Source organism: Phyllobates terribilis, unplaced genomic scaffold, assembly GCF_046119375.1.
Source record: "Phyllobates terribilis strain yellow unplaced genomic scaffold, ASM4611937v1 Scaffold_8__6_contigs__length_399053987, whole genome shotgun sequence".
Lineage (NCBI taxonomy): Eukaryota > Metazoa > Chordata > Amphibia > Anura > Dendrobatidae > Phyllobates > Phyllobates terribilis.
This window is the reverse complement of record NW_027362768.1, coordinates 134,557,533-134,577,941: the sequence shown is the minus strand read 5'-3', so window position 1 is coordinate 134,577,941 and position 20,409 is coordinate 134,557,533. Positions and strand designations below refer to the sequence as shown.

General features: G+C 43.4%; 1 protein-coding gene across 4 annotated transcripts in view; it reads left to right on the top strand.

Annotated features, from left to right (window-relative positions):
* The first annotated feature begins 10,440 nt into the window (after positions 1-10,440).
* RALGPS2 (Ral GEF with PH domain and SH3 binding motif 2) overlaps positions 10,441-20,409 on the top strand; it is a 145,100-nt gene continuing 135,131 nt past the window's right edge. For 3 of the 4 annotated variants that reach the window (XM_073643342.1, XM_073643340.1, XM_073643337.1), the window contains exon 1: positions 10,442-10,600. The gene's annotated coding sequence lies outside the window, so the exon portion shown is untranslated. Of the gene's footprint in view, positions 10,601-20,409 lie in introns of all 4 variants that reach the window. The other variant, XM_073643341.1, reaches the window with a different exon arrangement.

The following is a 20,409-nucleotide window of genomic DNA, read 5'->3' as shown; positions in this document are numbered from 1 at the left end:
CCCAGGGAGGATGTATTTTTTTTTAATTAATACTCATTTCATGGACTAGACGGACCTCCGTATTTAGTGCTTTATCCCCCGCCAGTCTGCTGGGATCAGCATTAGACAGGGTCGTAACTTTAGCGATGAAGACTCAGCGCAGGGTACAGAGCAGTGGCGCCAGTCCAGGAGATTAGTATCATTTTTTTGCTCACCTCCATGGGCCCAGTAACGATGAGATATCCACTAGTGGACAGCACCATTTAGAGTGAGCGACTTTATATTTATTTATTTTACTTACTTATAAAGCACCATCATATTCCACAGCGGTTTACAGGCATTATCATTAGGGAATTATAATTGTAACTTACACTTTATATTAAAGAATCACTTTGAAATTTATATAATTTATAATTAGGTTGAACAAATTGAAGCAAAGGAGAAAGGGATTATGTTAAAAAGAATTTAGAAAAGGCAGTAGGTCACAAATGAATGGGTGAAAATTAGGAAAGGGACTAGAGTCTAAGAAGTAATGACGCGCCCCCTGGGCCGTGGGGTACTCAATGCCGGGCCGGTCGGTACAGGGGATGTCACAGTGGCAGTGACCCGGTCCGTGACCCAGGGCGGTCAATAAAAGGGGATTATAGATTTTATAGTTTAATGTTCGTGACGCCACCTGTGGTATGCGGCTATATGGGGCCGCCGCTGCGGTGCAGATCCCCTGGAGCTGATGTAAATGCAGCAGAGTTGGTTCAGCTCTCCACAGGTAGAGCTAAGCTCCAGGGAGGTGCTGTGATGGTTAATGATGAGGTAGATGTTGCTGTGCAGTGTAGTGCAGGTGATGGCGCAGATAATAATTCTAGGACACAGTGGGGTGCAGTCTTCAAGATTTACTCACAGTTGTTGAACTCCAGGTTACCAGGACCAGGGTAACCTCCCACGTCATCCTGCATTCACCAAGGAAGGGGTTCTGCAGCTCTCAAGTATCTCAGGAGTACTTAAACGGGACCCCGTTCTATGTGCCTTCCTCGGTCGTCTTCCTGCACTGGCTCTCACCCTCCTGCCCTGCGCCTCACAATCAGTGTCCTAAGCAGATAGCCTCTGGTCTTGTCGGGCGACCTGCAGTCCCCTGGACCCTCTGTGGCCACCTTTTCAGCGATGTAATTGTGGTGGCTGGCAGTTGCACCTTGCAAGTACAGCAGCCTCCGGTTTCCAGCTGATGCTTGCAGTTCTCTACTAGTTTAGGGGCCGGTCCCCTCTGCGGCCTGATCCCTCCACGTTCCTGCAGATTCGGGCGCACGGGTGGCATCCACATTTCCCGTGCCCCTGGGATCCCCTCTGTCTCTGGAGCCTTCCCTCTGCTCCCGTCCTCTCTCACTCTCTCTCCTGGGCCTCTCAGGCTAGGCCCCACTCCTCTCTCTCTCCTCTCAACTCCTACTCCAAGCACTGGAGCCAGGAGCCTGGACCTCCTCCACTGCTCTCCTGAGCAGTGAGCAGGACTGGCTCTGACTGAACTCCTTCTAGATGGTTCCATTCCTTCTTATACTCCTACTGAAGTGCTCCCCTAAACTCCTTCCTCCACCCACACCCACTACATGGTTCCACCCTCCAGCTAGGGACCAGGGACTGTGCTCTCCCTTAGGAGAAATCTCGCCCTTCCCTCTGAAGTGGAGTGTAATGGATGCAAGTGTGTGGGTCCTGGGCAGTACTCCTTCCTTATCTGAGAGTGGGATACCACACCTCTGGGTGAGATGCAGTACCTCTGTGGCGACTGAACCCGCAGGGGTGCCACAGTAACGTTTCTCCTTGAGGAGAGTGACAATCCTGGCATGTCAGAGTGAGGAGACTTATAAGCCATGCATGCTTCTCTGGGAAATTAAATATGCAAATTGCCTCTTCACCGAGGAAGAAGACTAGAACTCTAGCGCCACCTATTGGAAGCAGCTATCCTAAGAGTCGGGTACTCGCCGAGTATTTTGGCGTGCTTGGCGTTTCATACATTGTCTAACAGCCGTGACACTTGCTGGCGCGGCGACAATGAATGAAACACCGAGCACGCCAAATACTCGGCGAGCACCCGAGCGTGCTTGCCGAAAGGGTTAAAGAGGCGTACTCGCTCAGCAGTATTATTTATCAAAAATATTCAAGTAGTTGATCTGCACGGATCACAGGTATCTGTAATGTCCAATACAGGCTGTTTGATGATGGAAGATATTTGGGGAATCTGCACAAATTGCAATTAAATTTGTTTTGCCATAATTAACCCTTGATGCGTGAGTGTACGATTTACCAGGATTGGAGTGTAAAGCATGGCGGACTATTTGTACCAATACCATTATCATTTATTGTCTGTACATAGATTTTTCTTGCTTGTGACATTACCCAAACCCATGACAAAGGTGATGACTGTTCTTCATAGGTGCATTGACAAGTTTTGTTGGCTAAACAATGCCACAGTGTTACATTTGTTATTTCCTTTTAAAACTCCATTCATTTTGTATAATTAAGTTTCCCTTCTAATTACCCCCCTCCTACACCCTCAGGCTCCGAAAGTTAAAGAAACAGGACTTCCTGTTAATATTGGCCTGAACACCTTACATTAGCAACTCAATTACAGGACTCCAGCAAATAGGGTTAAAAAGATAATGATATGGTGCATTCATGTTTAACAACCAATTATCCGGTGAAGTAATCACCGAGTTTTATATTTCTCAGGGTAAAGAGACTTTATATTTCTCAGGGTAAAGCTATAGGATCCCCAAAGTGAGCACTGTATATGTCCGGAAAGTAAAAGGAGTGAAGAAAAGGCAGAAATTGGGGTGCAAGAGGCTATATAATGTCTGCAAAGTGCTGCGGAATAAAAACATTATAAATAATAATATAGACATTTACACTAAGTTTATAAAAATAAATAAATAAAAGCCACACATACATATCTATGCAACTGGTCCTTTTTAAGAGGTAAATGGCTTGTTTTCCAAAGTTGACCATTAATAAAAAAAAAATAAAGCCACCTTGCAATCACCTGATCAACCCATGGACAGTTCTTGCTGCTCCCAGCAATCAGCTAATATTGACTGCAAATCAATGGATGCCCATGTTATGCATAGTCTGTGTGAATCTGTCCGAGTGGGTTCATTATATAAGAGTGGGCTTCGACAAAAGTCTTATTGACACGATGTAGAAAACAAATCTGTGCAAATGTATGGGTTTGATGTATTTATTCACCTGTAACTTGTTCAATTCTGCTATGAATTTTCAGCTGTTCTGAGCTAATAGGAAAGTAATAGGAATAGGCAGAGTCAGCGGTGCATGGGGATAGGGGTAAGCAGCCGTATACACCCTGTGAATGGAAACCTTTAAATTTGCAGCTCAATATAGTTACAAACTGAAATCGCCAATTATTTTACTAAGCAAGAATGTTGCAATTTATTTCCCTTCTTCCTATTAATTTAATAAAAAGAAGTAAAAATAAAATAAATTAAATTCACTTTTGAAACATGTTTGCATACTTGAAGGTCCTCCAAACTTTCTACAAGTTCTTCCACTGTTTCGCCACATCATAATGTCATAATTGTATATCAGCAGTAAATAAAACCTAATACCTAATCCAAACTGCATATAGATGTCCTAGACCTGATGAGGCTAGTATACTTACTGTAAAAATCCATGTCAGAATTGCTGTGTAATCTTGATATTAAGATGAGTCTAAGAGTTCATGAGTCCAATTTTATTAAGGTTAGGTGGGAACAGAATCTGCAGCAGGGAGAAGGAACATTGAGGCTAGGTAAGCAGATATTATAGAGTCATCCTGACATGGACTTTAATAAATAGATTTATTTTTAAAACTTGATGAGGTGTATTTACTATTAATGTATGGAATTTCTGTTGTGAACTCTAGTGACAGATCTGCTTTAACTTGCAGCCATTGCAGCTGACCAGTGATTGTTTTTCTTCCATTCTATAAAACTTTCCTAATCTTCAATTTCTGCTTTGTCTTGTTCCCCAGCCATCATCTTTAGGAGCAGCCCAGTTGCATTAGTTTAAATTAAATAAAAAAAAATGTAAAATTAGGAAATATTTGCTTTGTGTCACTATTACTGACGCCATATATACGACTCCAGATTAGCAAACTCTCCTACTGTTCAAGAGTCAATATTCTCCAAGGACAGCTCAGGACTGCACAAATACCCACCTCTGCCATTGTGTACATTGTCGTCAATCCATGTCCACAAGGCTTTTAAGGTAAAATTACGCTTCACCTTTGGAGCCAATTTGAAGATGATGTCATGGGCATTCATTGCGCACTTGATATATTGAACCGTACCCTCCAACATGCTGAACTGAGAGTGACCATTCTCATCCTACGGGCACATTCAGACGTCCCTGCAAACCAGTCCAAGATCGGACTGCAATGCACGGACTGACCGTGGATCTCCCGACCCGAGTGTGACAGCTTCATAGAAATATATGAAACTGTCACGCTGAGATCAGGAGACCCATGGCCAGTCCGTGCATTGCAGTCCGATCTAGGACCAACTTGCAGAGACGTCTGAATATGCCCTAAGGCTAGGGCCACACGACTAAGTTCTCCATCTGAGAATAACGGTCTGATAATACTAATCATACTCTGATCAGAGTATGATCAGAGTGGGATCTGATGTTTTTTTCTCAGACCCATAGAATTGAATTGCAGAGTGCGTTTTAATTATCACAGACAAATTGTGCGTGCCGCAATTTTTTTCTTTGGACCACTTGATCTGACATATGCACAGCCCCATAACATAAAGGGATTGTCTGAGTGCAATCCAACATTTGTCTGATCACACTTGAACCCAAAAAAATGCTCTTCTGCACCAGCCCTGAGGCTGGGTGCCCACGTAGCATTTTTCAAGCGTATATGCTGCGGAATTTCCGCAGCGTAAACGCTTGAAAAACGCATGTATATCCGCACCCCATGGTCCCCAATGGGATTCCGCAAGTTCTATGCACATGCTGCGGACTTTTCCGCAGCGTTTATGCCTCGTTCAAAAATCCGCAGCATGTCATTTAATTTTGCGTTTCCGCAAGAGGAATTGCCTTTGTCCAATGCATAAAAAACGCAAGGCAATTCCGCATGTGGAAAACGCGTGATAAACGCGCGAAAAATGCGCGATAAACGCGTGCGGAATTCCGCATGCGTTTTTCCTGGAGAGGACTTGCATTTATGCAGCAGAAATTTTCTGCTTCATAAATGCAACGTGGGCACATAGCCTAACACACGTGCACCAAGCAGCAGTTACTCGTTATAAGTGCCCATAATATGATGAGGCCCCATGGTATTATATCACTCGGGCCACCACAATACAATCTAACATGATCCCATCGCAGGGAACAGTAAAGTGATTGTACATGTAACTTTTGAAATTTAGGAGAGGCGCTCAGTTGTTGAGGGTCAAGAAAAGTAATCACAAAGTGCCATGCAATTTATATGGCACCCTATGGGTAATTGCATTACGATACTGGGTGTATTGTCAGTGTGCGAGATTGCATGACACTGCATTCATCCCCAAAGCATGAACTGGATCCACAAGCAGAGTGATTCATAAAGAATTTATATGTATAAAACACAGTAAGAAACAACTAACAGCTGAAGTGAACAACATTGATTATTTTGTAACAATGACACCTGTCAATGGGCAACAAATGAACACTCAGTTCCTGAAGCTGATGTGTTGGAAGCAAAAAAGGCAAGGTAAGGATCGGAGAATCTTTGACACAGGTCATATTGTGATGTCTAGATGCCTATGGGTCAGAGCGTCTCTTAAAGGGGATGTCTGGGACTTTAAGGTTATGTGCGCATGATCAGGAATTGCTTGCAGAAATTCGATGTGTTTCGATGCATTTTTTTGCATTTACATGCGTTTTATGTGCGTTTCTGCCTGCGGATTTGCCATGAGTTTTTTCCAATGCATTGTACAGGAAAAACGCTGGAAAATCCGCACAAAGTATGGACGTGCTGTTTCTTTTTTTCCGCACATGAAATCCTGTCAGGAAAATACCTGATCATGTGCACAGATCTTCCAAAATCCCATAGAAAATGGTGGGATAAGGTTTGAAGTGCGTTTTTGGGGCCAAATCTGCACGGATTTACTGCAGCAAAAACTCTTTAAAAATGCACCATGTGCATTACCCCATTACCCCAACAATGATGGCCTATCCTTAGTATAGGTCATCAATGTCAGATTGGTTGGGGTCCGACACCCGGCACCCTCGTCAATTAGCTGTTCCTGGTGTCAGCAGTGGCTGGTACTGCTCAGTTGTAGAGCTGCACAACACAGCTCCGTTGACCGAATAGTGACCACGGCACTGCACATCGGCCCCTTATTCAAATCAATAAGGGGTGGATGTGCAGTACCTGGCTGCGACCACTATTCCATGGATAGCTGAGTAGTTCTGGCCACCACTGACACCGGGAACAGTTGATTGGTGGGGGTGCCGGGTGTCGCACCTCCACCGATCAGACATTGATGACCTATCCCAAGGATAGACCATCAATATAAAACTACTGGACAACCCCTTTATATGGAAGGTCCTGGACAACCCCTTTATAGGGAAGGTCCTGGACAACCCCTTTATAGGGAAGGTCCTGGACAACCCCTTTATAGGGAAGGTCCTGGACAACCCCTTTATAGGGAAGTTCCTCGACAACCCCTTTATAGGGAAGGTCCTGGACAACCCCTTTATAGGGAAGGTCCTGGACAACCCCTTTATAGGGAAGGTCCTGGACAACCCCTTTATAGGGAAGGTCCTGGACAACCCCTTTATAGGGAAGGTCCTGGACAACCCCTTTATAGGGAAGGTCCTGGACAACCCCTTTATATGGAAGATCCTGGTCAGCCCCTTTATATGGAAGGTCCTGGACAATCCCTTTATATGAAAGGTCCTGGACAACACCTTTATATGAAAGGTCTTGCATGTTGCTCCCAGTTTGCAGTGTTGAGCATCTACCAAAAGGATGGAGAACCGGTGATCTGGACATAAGGCAATTAAGTGTCCAATGATTTTTGTGGGGAGTGACGAGTAGCCTGTCTGGTTCAAATCCACCAAATAATTATTTTTTCAGCACAAATTGCTAACACATACAGTACAGACCAAAAGTTTGGACACACCTTCTCATTTAAAGATTTTTCTGTATTTTCATGACTTTGAAAATTGTACATTCACACTGAAGGCATCAAAACTATGAATTAACACATGTGGAATTATATACTTAACAAAAAAGTGTGAAACAACTGAAAATATGTCTTATATTCTAGGTTCTTCAAAGTAGCCACCTTTTGCTTTGCACACTCTTGGCATTCTCTTGATGAGCTTGAAGAGGTAGTCATCGGAAATGGTCTTCCAACAATCTTGAAGGAGTTCCCAGAGATGCTTAGCACTTGTTGGCCCTTTTGCCTTCACTCTGCAGTTCAGCTCATCCCAAACCATCTCGATTGGGTTCAGGTCTGGTGACTGTGGAGGCCAGGTCATCTGGCGTAGCACCCCATCACTCTCCTTCTTGGTCAAATAGCCCTTACACAGCCTGGAGGTGTGTTTGGTGTCATTGTCCTGTTGAAAAATAAATGATGGTCCAACTAAACGCAAACCGGATGGAATAGCATGCCGCTGCAAGATGCTGTGGTAGCCATGCTGGTTCAGTATGCCTTCAATTTTGAATAAATCCTCAACAGTGTCACCAGCAAAGCACCCCCACACCATCACACCTCCTCCTCCATGCTTCACAGTGGGAACCAGGCATGTAGAGTCCATCCGTTCACCTTTTCTGTGTCGCACAAAGACACGGTGGTTGGAACCAAAGATCTAAAATTTGGACTCATCAGACCAAAGCACAGATTTCCACTGGTCTAATGTCCATTCCTTGTGTTCTTTAGCCCAAACAAGTCTCTTCTGCTTGTTGCCTGTCCTTAGCAGTGGTTTCCTAGCAGCTATTTTACCATGAAGGCCTGCTGCACAAAGTCTCCTCTTAACAGTTGTTGTAGAGATGTGTCTGCTGCTAGAACTCTGTGTGGCATTGACCTGGTCTCTAATCTGAGCTGCTGTTAACCTCCGATTTCTGAGGCTGGTGACTCGGATAAACTTATCCTCAGAAGCAGAGGTGACTCTTGGTCTTCCTTTCCTGGGGCGGTCCTCATGTGAGCCAGTTTCTTTGTAGCGCTTGATGGTTTTTGCAACTGCACTTGGGGACACATTCAAAGTTTGCCCAATTTTTTGGACTGACTCACCTTCATTTCTTAAAGTAATGATGGCCACTTGTTTTTCTTTACTTAGCTGTTTTTTTCTTTCCATAATACAAATTCTAACAGTCTATTCAGTAGGACTATCAGCTGTGTATCCACCAGACTTCTGCACAACACAACTGATGGTCCCAACCCCATTTATAAGGCAAGAAATCCCACTTATTAAACCTGACAGGGCATACCTGTGAAGTGAAAACCATTTCCGGTGACTACCTCTTGAAGCTCATCAAGAGAATGCCAAGAGTGTGCAAAGCAGTCATCAAAGCAAAAGGTAGCTACTTTGAAGAACCTAGAATATAAGACATATTTTCAGTTGTTTCACACTTTTTTGTTAAGTATATAATTCCACATGTGTTAATTCATAGTTTTGATGCCTTCAGTGTGAATGTACAATTTCCAAGGTCATGAAAATACAGAAAAATCTTTAAATGAGAAGGTGTGTCCAAACTTTTGGTCTGTACTGTATTTACTGCTGGGTATGATATGAAGAAGGCAGAAATCACAGAGCATTGCTCCTTGCTGTGCAGCCACAGGCAGGCCAGAGTCTCATGTTGTTCACCATCGAAAGCATCTACAATGGACACATGAGCATCAGAACAACTGGACCATGGAGCAATGGAGAGCGAGGCCTGGACTGACGAGTGACATTGTCTTTTATGTCATGTGGACGGACAGGTGTGTAAGTCACTTACCTGGGGGAGATGTGATACTAGGACATACAATAGGAGTAAGACGAGCTGCATGATGGGACGATGTTCTATTGGGAATCTTAGGGTCCTGGTGGTCATGTGGATGGACACGTACTGACCAAGTATCCCCTTATGGCAGTGGTATTCCCTAATGCTCAGCAGGAGCAAAACTGTCCAGGAATGGTCTGAGGAACATGACAAAGTGGCCAAGGTATTGAGGTGACCTCCCATCTACTGGACTTATAGGGTTAATTCCAAGGTTAAAAGTTATCACCTATCAAAGAGAAGGACTAGGGAAGTGTCACATGTGCGCATTTCAGAGCCCCATTCTCAGGGGTCCCAGTGTTTACACCCCCGCCCCTCTGCACATTATCACCTAGTCTTTGGATAGGTGATAACTTCTAGGCCACGTTCACATGATCAGCTTTTGATGTCGTAGATTTTCTGCACCTGTTAGTAGTAAAATTAGTTAGTTGTGTTTTTCCAAAGAATACAAAGAGTAAAAAACTCAGGGTGTGAACAGGAGCAGGTGATAAATACAGAAGTGGTGAAGTGTTTCTATTATACTTTTCCTCTGATTGTTCCACTCCTGGTTTTTGGCTACAAATACTGATGTAAAATACTGACCAAATACTGATCGTGTGGACGTGGCTTGCATGCAGCTTTTGGGGAGTTCTTCTTTCCCGGCCGCGCTTCTTGCTGCCCTGTGATTGGTCAGTCCGCAGTTTGGTGACATTTCCTCCAGGATCCTCTCTACAGAAATTACAGACACTTTCTTTTTTTATCCCCAATGGAAGTTTTTCAAAATCTCTTCAGGGTAAAAAAAAAACTGGTAAAAACATGAAGAGCAAAGTGGTTATAAAACAGAAATAAATAGGAAAAAAGTCTTTCAAGTTTATGAGGTTTTCAAAGAAGATCTGCTGCAAAAATCAACCCCCCCTCCCCAAAACAAAAAAATCTTCAGTGTGAACATGAACAAAGATTACAAAACAGAGCCCGGAACGGATCGGCATGTGGTTTTAACGTTATGGCTAATTAGCTTGGCATTATAGTCTTTTCTTCTTAGATTAGATCCCAATTTGGGCAAAAAGGGGGGAAAAAGAGTCAAATGGCAAATGTCCTCCTTGATAGAATGTATTATTACACAACACATCGTTCCTGATCGGTCACCAGACCTGATTGTGCGACTTTTCCTTATTTTTCCCTTTCTGAGCAGAACTTCCCTTTGGGACATAAAGAGTTAAAAGTGTTTTCTGGCCCGCGTGCGCCGCTCTGTGTTTTAAACTTAAACCACGCCCCTATAGAATTAGTAATTCCACCCACTAAGGCGTGTCTATCCTAACCACGCCCAATTATTCGGCGGAGTATCGGCCTCCGTACTAAGCTTTCAAGTCCCCTAACTCCTCCCTCCGGCCGTGGTTCAGTGTGAGGCGGGGGCGCGCACGTTACGTCTCCACGCCCATTCCCCGCCCCTTCAGCACTCAGCCCCGCCCCCTCTTAGCATCGGTAACACAAGGCTGGTGAGGCGGGGGCGCGCACGGCGCTCTGCCGGCGTCTGAATGAGAGAGAAGAGAAACAGACGGAGAACAACGGCCCGGAGCTCCGGAGAGCGGCGCCCACACCGGGAGGGGAGGCCGGAGCTTGTCTATGCAGGTAAGCGGCGGGCTGCGGAGCCGCTGATAATGGTCTGGTACCCGGAGCCGCTCCCACCGCACTGCTGGTGCTAGGGGCAGGGATGCCTGGTTACAGTGTGACACCGAGGGCCAGGGCTCCGCGGGGCATTGCCTGCCAGTGCACTAATAGCTGGGGAACTAGAAGTCTCAGCCCGGACTCCTGTCCGCGGAGCGACGTCTTATACAGCGGCTTGTATGTGGGTTAGTACCGGAGACACCGGCTCTGTGCAGCCGAGGCATGACTGCAACTCCCAGTATGTATGATGGCTGGGGGTTATAGTGCTGGAGCAGAAGGCAAGCTGTAGGGCACGCCGCTGGGGGTTGTAGTATTGGGGCAGAAGGAAAGCTGCCTGGGCATATTGGGAGTTGTAGTGTTAAAACAGTAGGAGAGTTGTATTTGCATGCTGGGAGTTGTAGTAAGAGCATGTTGGGAGATGTACTATTGGGGAAGCAAGAGCTAACTGGACATGCTGGGAGTTGTAGTGTTGGCTCAGAAGGAAAGTTATAATGGCATGCTGGGAGTTGTAGTTTTACAACAAATGGCAAGCCCTGAGCTGGAGAGCAGTGGTGTAGAGCCAGCCGCTTGCATTGTTGCCTTGTACGGACTATAGCGCCCCCTTATGTGTGAGGCGGCTTTCTCAGTCCACTTTCTGTAATATATATATATATATATATATATATATATATATATATATATACACACAGTATTAGTCTTGTTCCTATATTCTGTATAATGTTACATCTGTCTGCAGTGTCAGTGGGTTTGTTCTCGAGAAGCTGATGCTCCCCCCCCCGCCTTTTTATTTGTTGACGCAAGAAAAGCCGCGTTTTACAGTAACAGAAAAGTGAATGAGATTTCTAAAATCTTATTCGCACCATGTTTTCTTCCTTATGTTCTTTTTGACCTGTAGTGCATTTATTTTTTTTTATTTTAATGTAATTCTTTGAGTTTTTACTACAGTTTTCCACATTGGGAGCAAATTGGATTTTCAGCACAAAAAAACCCACTTAGCAGATGCACATAATTTCCACTGCGGTTTTCCAACCATAGCCTGCCTTTTTCACAATTAAAAAAAAAAAATAAAAAATTGTGTATAAAGAGTAACCCTCCTCCCATCCCACATACCCCAACTTTTCTAGTGTAAATAATCATTGACAAGTTCAGTCATTCCCGTCCCCTCTGTCTTTACTCTTGGCGTCTTGGCTGTCACTTCTCTTCAGTGATATGAGTTCTGGAAATATTCTGTACATGTAGTAAAGTCTCCAGGTTTCCTGACACTTTGTGATTGATCTGTCTGTGGAGTTTGGTTCTTGGTCTCGGAGCTTGAATTTTATATGTTCTCATTGTTTTTTGAGTATTTTTAAAGCAGATTTCATGTGGCTTTTGCAACAGAATCTGCTCCAATCCCCTAAATCCGCCTCCTATTGATTTCTGAGAGAACACCACTATAGTGCACGTTGTGCTATTTTTTTTTTCTCCCTACAATTTTTCGTCTTTTTGATTGAAAAACAAAACAAAAAAACCCTCCAAATTTGACCACTAACTGAAGGAGAAAAAAATGCCCCACCCCCATTAAAAAAAAATAGCTTTTTGAATTGAATTGTACTACCAGAAAACTGTGTGAACTTGCCCTAAGGATGGCCATGGCGTAGTGAGGCGTTATTGTGAATACTGGTGCACTGCTTGGCGGTATGTCATTATACCCTACTGTATATGGTGGACCCCAATGTGATGTATAATGTCCTGGGGCCCATGGAAAAGTGCTGCCAAGCTGCAAACTTTTCAGCAAAAATCTTGCTGATAGTATTTATAATTATTAGTTCATCTTGATCTTCATTACTTTTGATGCATTGATAAATGGGCTTTATGGAAATATATATATACACCCCCACCCCCGATACAGCTGGGTGAACTTAAACTTTCAGAGCTGAGTGTGAGCAGTATAGCAGTTGTTTCATCGGTTACTGTATGTGCAGTTGTCAGCCATGCTTCAGTTGTCAGCAGCTATACAAGGTGTGAAGAGTTGTGGGGGCAGCAGCTCTTCCCTCACAGCAGGACCCTTCAGCACCACCCAAATGGATTGTTCCTAGAGTGACAGCTGGAGTCTTGCCTCTGTGTGGATGGTGAACTACAACTCCCACAGTCCTCTATTGCATTTAAAGGGACACTAATCAGTGTCTGTGCACATTTGCTGTGCAGTTGAATTATAATCTATTTTTCTCTGTTATCAGACATTTCAGGCAGAGGGAGAGGCTGACTAGTGCTCAGGACAAGAAGTCCAGAGAATCCCCTTCCCTTGTCATTGACATTTGCTTCCATATGGTAGCAGCTCCTTTTAGAAGCTGTAGTTTAAGGCTATGTGCTTCATTTCCGCATGTCCTCTCCCGGAAAAACGCATGCGGAATTCCGCACGCGCTTATCGCGCGTTTACCACATGCAGAATTGACTTGCGTTTTTTAATGCATTGCACAAGGCAATTCCGCTTGCGGAAACGCAAAATTAATGAACATGCTGCGGATTTTTGAACGCAGCATAAACGCTGCGGAAAAATCCGCAGCGTGGGCATAGAACTTGCGGAATCCCCTTGGGGACCATGGGGTGCGGATTACCTAGCGTTTAACAAGCGTTTACGCTGCGGAAATTCCGCAGCGTAAACGCTTGAAAAACGCTACGTGGGCACGCAGCCTTAGGCTATGTGCCCACGATGCAGAAATGAAGCAGAAAATTTCTGCAGCGTTTCTGCATGTTCTTGGCAGTAAAAAACGCTTGCGGATTTTACAAGCGTTTTTGATGCGTTTTTACATGCGGATTTGCCATATTTCTTTCTAGTGCATTGGGACCTCAAATCTGCATGCAGAAACGCACAAATAATGGACATGCTGCATATTTTTCCGCAAGGAAAATCCGCTGCGGAAAATTCCTTAGTATGGGCACAGAACATGCAGATTTTCATAGGGGATCATGGGGCACGGATTACCAAGCATTTTTAAAGCGTTTCTGCTGCGGAAATTCCACATCAAAAACGCTTGAAAAACGCATCGTGGGCACATACCCCTAGGGGAAGGGATAGAAACAGTGTGAAAAGTTGACCTATTTCCCTTTTAATATTATAACCCATCCTTTGTAGATGCTCATCTTTTATAGGCAATAAGTGATGTACAACTTTAGTAGATTGTATCAAACAATCTGACTATTTCACCAAATTAAAAAAACAAGAGTCGTCGGATACCGTAGGAATTTTTGCAGAATTAAAGAGGTTCAAATATTTTAACCTGTATGTAAAAAAAAAACAACAAAACTCACATTCAGACTTCCAAAGCCATAAAAAATCCTGTACTTATCTTTTTCATTCTTTGCTTTTTTGTGTTTGTATTGCTGAAGTGATGACATGACCACAGCGAGAACTATTGGAGCAGAAGATGATTTATTTTTATAATGTTTTTTTTTATTTGTCAATAGCAGGATATGGAAATGTCCTTTTATGCATGATTTCACATAGGATGGTTTGTATGATAGAATGTTCAGGATTTGTTCACTTGTGGCAAATAAACATGGCAGAAATGTGTCCAATTTTGACATCCTAGTTGCAACCTAGCGCAGTCTATTTTTCACTGACTATATGCTAGGAGAAGATTTTTGCATATCTGATGAAACACTGACAACACACTAATCAAACACTGGTGGAAATTGGTAAATTTTATTTCATGTACGCAGAAAAAAAGTTCACACATTCAAATGAAACTTAATAAAGTAACATCAAAGTAAATGAGGATTTTGCCTATATGGATTTTCTGCAAGGCGCCCCGGTCCCTTGTGGGCGCCCCCTCAGGCTTTCTTTTGACCTTTCCTAGAGTTTACCTGATTGCATATATCGGGTGTGTGTATTAATTAAACCCCAGTGATAATGGGCTGAATTGCTAAGCTGCTTGTGCCAGAAATCTGGCTTTAGTTCATGTTTTGCGTAACATTTATGTGTTGTACAGGTGCAGCCTACCAGAATGTGGGCAAAGGAAGGGCATGCCAAAATTGTGCTAAAAATTTTCGTAACTTTGAAGCTTCTTTTGAAGGCTCTTATCTGCAAGGAGAAAAATTAGCAGCATGTGCATGAGATTTCAGAAATCTCATTCACTTTGCTGGCACTGTAAAATGATAAAATCGCACGGGGGAAAAACGTGGCAAAAATGCAGCGTGTGAACAAGTCTTAGGGTATGTGCACGCTGTGCGTTTTTGATGCGGTAATTCTGCGCGGAATTGGCCCCAAAAACGCATTGCGAACCTTATCCAAGCATTTTCTAGGAGATTTTGCAAGATCTGTGCACACAATCAGGATTTTTCTTAAAGAATTTCATGTGCGTTTAAAAGAAGCAGCATGTCCATTCTTTGTGCGTTTTTGCCTGTGTTTTTCCTGTGCAATGCATTGGAAAAAACACATGGCAAATCCGCATCAAAAACGCTGCATTTTTGCTGCCAAGAGGTGCAGAACCTTGCAGAAACGCTATAGAAATTTCTGCAAGCAAATACTGATTGTGCGCACATAACGGTGTGCTAGACCTATCACGACACTGGCACATTTTAAGACTTGTCTAGTAAAGGTGCATGCACATTGGACGATCTCTACCGGTAAATGACTGCTGATCGTCTACATGTTTGGCAGCCGTTTAATAGCTTGCTTTGAAGCCCGACTGCACTTCCAGAATGATCGGTAATAGATGACTCTGTGCGCATTGATTGTCATTGTTCTCGGCAGCGCAGGTCTTTTCTGCCACCAAGAACAATGAATTTTAAGCGAGTGAATATATAACCTGCACTGATATTGATAGGCAGTTTGCATAGAGAATTGTGGATGTGAATAGTCCCCTGTATATAGATCCTATATACAGACATGCGGATCGGCTCCCGTGTGTTATGAAGTGACAGCTGGCAGCGGCTGTGTAATGGGACACTGTAGCTCTGCACTTGTTTCAGAGGGAACTTTCCAGCCTATTAGTTACATTCCCAAACTTACCGCTATTGTGTTCTTGTTTTGATCCTTTGCGGCTGTTTTATGTCTTGCTCTGTGATTGCTGTTCAGCCTGATTGGGTTGTGCTCATGATCTTATATTTGTTGATGTGTTTTTCATGTGCGTTTTGGAACAGATCTGAAAGGCGGAGATCATAGATTTTGGGAGCTCCCGGGGCGCACCCATGTATGTTCAGCGGTGTGTGCAGTTTTTGGACGGCAGCCCATATCATTCTCTTTTATACATGATCGGCGTGACGACTACCACCCTTGTGATCTGCAAAACTGATTGCTGCAGCCTGTGCTGTAAGGGTATCTGCACGTAGGATTTATATTATCCACATTTTACTTACATTTTCCCAAAATTTCATCCACCATGCAAATTGACAAGCGTTGCGGTTCAGACATCTTCAGCATGTCCTTAGGCTGCAGATTGTCAGTGTATTTTACCTTTAGCAATGCATTTCCCCAACAAATTCTGCACAATTTGGTGCAATTTATAGCACCTTTGTGCACATAGCAAGGTGCTCCCATTAGTGTTCGGCATTTTTGCTTCATTTTTCTCTCTGATGGTATTGTAAAATGCTGCATTTTTGCCAAAGTGAATGAGATTTAAAAACACGCTTTTATTTTTCCATGATTATTTATTTTTAGCTGCTGGGCATTTTTTTTTTTGACATTTGCAGCGTGTCATTATTTACAGCGTTTCTCAAATAGTAAAAATAAATGCAGGGAAAAACAAGTTGCTAAAACGCAGTGTGTAAACATACCCTTAAAAGGAGCAATACACCCGCTCATGGCTTAAGGTACAATATAGTCTCCTAGTATCCATCTCTGAGACTTGTGCTGGTGTGGGGGTCTACATATGAGTGCCACAGTCTGGACATGGGTATCCTAACCCAAACTCCATGGATACAATATTTTTTACCTTTGGGTCTGGCGGCCCGTACTTGCACCATGACTGTCAGATGTGAGAATTTGGCATAAAGGGGATACAACTGAGTGTTTTGCTATGGAAAAAGGTGACTGCATGGGTCGCCCATTCACGTGTGTGTGTGTGTGTGTGGGAGGGCATTAATGGCACTTTATGGTCATCCTGTGTCTTGGGTCTTACGACACTTAGCACTTGCCCAGTTGACTACTTAGTATATCAATGCATACAGTCCGGTGCGGATCTATTAAGGTGATCTTGCAGCCCACAAGGGGAATCTAGTATATACTTTCTGCCGGCGTCCTATATTCCAGTGCTCAGTGTATGTGCTCCTGACGATCTACTTCCGACTTTTCTGTGGTCTTGTCATGTGCTCTGTGCTGAGTTGATAGCTCTATTTTTCTTATCTCGGTGGGCGCGGACCCTTTTTTCTTGCACCAAGTTGCCGCTTTATCTCCTTTGTCCTTATGCTCTTTCTCTTTTTTTCCCATCCCTTAATGTGATGCCTATTAATTGTCTTGCCATGCAGTATATAAAATGCATGCGGATCTATTTAGCAGCAGCGTGTAGTCACCAGGGACGTGGTTTTCAGGAGGAAGCACCTGTTCTCTGGCGTTTTTCTACATTTAGTCGCATTGACAGGTCACCATTTGTCAGGAACATTACAGTTGGGGGAAGCCTTCTGTCCTCACAGATGCGTCTGTCTGGTGTCTGCTTACCCTGACCAGATACTAAGGGCACAGATGGTCTTAAGTCATCGGGGACCCTTAGATTAATGTTGGTAAATAGACAGTGGGCTTAGGCGGCATTATCTTAATCCTGGCAGCGTTGTGCTGCGGCCTCAGTGCAGATTCCCAGCTGCGAGATACAGGTTTCCCTATTTAACCTTAATTTATCACGTGATGGTACAGTTTTCCTTACCGGTTGTAGAAATCTTTGATATTCTAGACCTTTATTTGTTTTTTTTTCTCTTTAGAGTTGTGCTTGTTTTTTTTCTTTTCTTTAACACCATCCATTAGTAAAATTAATCCAGCATCTGCTAGTCCAGACATTTTTGAGAGTCCAGAACTTTTTCTTTGAGGTCACGTTCACATGTAGGGTAAATTTAAGCTTTTTTTTTTTTTTTACATTTTTTCTGCTGTTGACCACACAAAAATGGGCAAATACTAATCTGCCATAACTGTTGCTTTTTTAACGCATTCAATTTCCTCTTTCTTTATGCATGTTTAATGCAGATGTGCAGCAGCAGGTTATTTTTCAATGCATTTTGTTGTCGTCAGAGGATTGAGGCAGCCAGTGATCCAGCCGGCTTCAAAGCAGCACTGATGGACTGCAGCGGTGGCCAATGACCATTAATATTAAAAATTTTAGCAAGAATATTGTAGACTTGCTTATGTTTACCAGCGCTTTGCAACTTTATCCATTTAATAACTTGCAAAAAAAACCTTTAATGGGCTGATTCCCAGCATATCCGTACCATCAGCTCCAGACCTGGCAGGTATCGCCTCCTCTCCATTGTCTACCTGGTGCAGCCGTACATTTGCTAGCAGCTGTGCCTGGTAATACTATCTCCCCTGACTCCCCCCATACACATGAGCTTTAGACTTGTGTTTTTAATGGAACCAGAGGAAGAAAAGGCTTATGAATCTAAGGCCTCATTCAGACATCAACGCTGCACAAACATGTTGCATCCGTGTTTTTCATGGCTCGCGCATTATAATTTTTGGTGCTATTCACATGTCCGTGTTTTATTTTATTTTTTTTCACCCACCACGTGTCCAGCATCATAGATGACAAGGGCCAATACAAGTCTATGGGCCTGTGAAAAAACACGGATGGCATCAGCGCACACTCCATGCGTTGTCCGTATTTAACACTGCAAAGGGTCAGAGAAGCTTTGTAACTTTATTTATCCATCTGTGAAAAAAACACTGACGCACTGATCCAAAACACTGATGACACCGGTACCATCTCTTCACTTGTATGCTTAAACACGAACTTGTGAATGAGATCTAAAAGCGGTGAAAACAAGTTATCGCCAATCCACAAGATTGGTAATAACTTATTGTTTGGTTGGTGTCCGACCACAGGGACTTGCACTTATCGGCAAGGCTTCTTTATAACCCTTAGATTTGAGCGGTAGTGGGTTTGCGCGACCACCAGTCCCTATTCGGCTGGTGAGTGATACGTTCAGCTTTTTCCAGCAGCCCCATAGAGAATTAATGGAGTGGTGGCCAGGCTTGTGCACTGCCACTCCATTACAATAGGGGTAAAAATTACTCTACCAATCCTATATTCCAGCTGTCGGACCCCCACTGATCATTATTCCATCACCTATCTGATGGACAGGTGATCTCTTGTTTTCACTGGGTACTTCGGGTTGATAAAATGTTATCTACCCACTCCCCTTTTGTGGAAATGTGAAAAATTTGGCCTCTGTGAGCATTACACATGTAAGATGTTTAAAAGTGGCTGTAACATAGTGACGGCTGCCATTCCGGTCTTCAGTTTTACCCTTTCATTTAGTTTTACTATTGCCGAGCCTCAGGGCGCCGCATCTAGAAGAGATGCTGGAGGCCAAAAGTACACGGGAGGTTACCAGAGCCGCGCGGTGCTGATTGTTTTCCCATAATCTCATGATCTGGTAGTCACACACCTAAATTGATGCTGAAAGCGGCTATCAATTCTCTTATAGCACACACCAGGGATGGGAGAAAGAACTTATTTTAAAAGTTATTTTATAATGCTCAGCGCTTTACATATTGCCATCACTGTCCCCATTGGAGCTCATAATCTAGATTCCCTATCAGTATGTCTTTGGAGTGGGGGGAGAAAACCCACGCAAACAAGGGGAGAACATACAGACTCTTAAAGCATACACCAGGGATGAGAAGCAGAACTTATTTTATAAGTTACCGTACTTTAAATTTGTGGTTTAATGAGGGGGCAGATGACTTTTGTGAAACTGTGTTCCTATTTCTTCCTACTGTAAAAATGAATACTTGATTTCCATTAGGGCACAATATTTCGAGAGCCAGGACAAGCGCTGGCTTCAAGTTTCCTCTGGCCGGTCCCACATTCTCAGGACGTGTGTTCTGCTCTGGAGCTGCCCGGCTTTGCTTATAGAAGTCGGGAAAAGTTGAAAGATAAGTGGCTGTCCCAAGGCCGGGGATAGTTTTTGGCAGCTGCTTTTCTCATGACGGATCTCTCTACCACTTCTGTGAATCATACACTGGATGTCGGCTGACTGTTGTCATGACAAATTAAGATTTATTTTTGGTAGTTTTGTTAACGAATGAATTCGGCAGCATTTTCTATATTTTTCCTCTGATGTCTTGATTTTTTTGTTATTGGTGCGTCCACTTTTTACTTGCTCAGCATCCTGCTTTTTGCTTTTCAAAGGGGTAAATCCACTGGTGAAAATCTACAGTATAAATGGTAAAGATGGGAGTATAAGATCTTCAGTGCAGGTCTTATTCTTTAATTTTTTTTTTTTTTCTGGGGATTTCTCAATCTCCGATGCAGCAGATATATATATATTTTTTGGAGCATTAATTTGTGGCATAAAATCCACTTCACATCTGTCTTGCGACAAAAAAAATCCAAGTGTCCTGACTCGATCAGAAGTTTATTGACCTGAACTGACGATATAGTTACATGATCTGCCGTCTTTGCAGGACACTCAGCCATGATTTTGCGCCAGTAATGCGCTTATGTGAAACTAGCCTTGCCGTCAGGCACTCCCCCCAAAAAATTTTAAATTTCACCTGATTTCCCAATCCTAACTACATACAGTATTAAATTGATCTGTTATACCTGATGTTGCTGGTGTACATACTTTGAAAATCCATGTGAGAG